The following is an 811-nucleotide window of genomic DNA, read 5'->3' as shown; positions in this document are numbered from 1 at the left end:
TTTCCTCCATCATTGAATCTCAGGCCTTCATTCAAACTTTACTGATTTACTGACTGACATCATTCATGTTTATGTAGCTTAAAGCTAAAAAAAAAAACTAAAGAACTTTTGATTTAGATGCTGAAGATCAACCAGTTCAGAATCTAAAGGTTCTATCTCTGTGAAGTCACATGGAGTCAAACTGGTTTCTTACCTTATGTCTGAAGGTCCAGGTTCTGGCTGGGAGTATTGAGGGTGATCTTTGGTCCAGTCACTCCTCATAGAAGGCCAGCTGGATCCTGGAGTTTCTGCTTTGTGCTTCTTTTGATCCAGATCTTCCATTTTCTGGACTCAGTCTGAGAGAGAAACCACAACCAGTCAGTTCCCAGTGGTTCAGGTCCAGTTAGCGTCCTGTAAAGCAGAAAGCTGATTCCCATCATGTGTGTAGAGGACCAGAGGAACCTGATTCCAGCAGGAACCATCTGGGTCTGAACATATTTTTAAATGCAGCCCTATCATATGGCCTAGTAATGTGAATTTACAATGTGTCACCATTATTATGTCCCTCTGTGATGAAATACCATTAACTTGAATTAGTCTGTATCGTAAACCTTAATCTAAAAACGATTTTATGTCCTGATAAAAGATATCTTGAAAAAGTATAATCAGAAAAATAAACTTATATTTGGAAATTTTAACATCAATTGGGATGAAAAACAGAACATAAGGTATTTAAAATTAATAACTGATTTAACAATCATTCTGCACCACAAGTTGATTTACATTTCCCTAATAAACCTTTGGGAATAATAAAAAAAGAATATTAACTCAC

The 811-nt window shown here is 36.3% G+C and overlaps 1 long non-coding RNA gene across 1 annotated transcript in view; it reads right to left on the bottom strand.

The window, feature by feature from the left end:
- Positions 1-200: 200 nt before the first annotated feature.
- The window catches only part of LOC107081018, an 11,400-nt gene continuing 10,789 nt past the window's right edge, over positions 201-811 (bottom strand). Inside the window, exon 3 of the long non-coding RNA XR_001481016.1 lies at positions 201-335. This is a non-coding gene — a long non-coding RNA (uncharacterized LOC107081018). The remainder of the gene's footprint in view (positions 336-811) is intronic.

The sequence above is a fragment of the Cyprinodon variegatus genome, unplaced genomic scaffold (assembly GCF_000732505.1).
Source record: "Cyprinodon variegatus isolate N-32 unplaced genomic scaffold, C_variegatus-1.0 Scaffold2682, whole genome shotgun sequence".
In the NCBI taxonomy this organism is placed as follows: domain Eukaryota; kingdom Metazoa; phylum Chordata; class Actinopteri; order Cyprinodontiformes; family Cyprinodontidae; genus Cyprinodon; species Cyprinodon variegatus.
The sequence above is the reverse complement of the archived record's forward strand: the minus strand, read 5'-3'. Positions and strand labels throughout refer to the sequence as shown.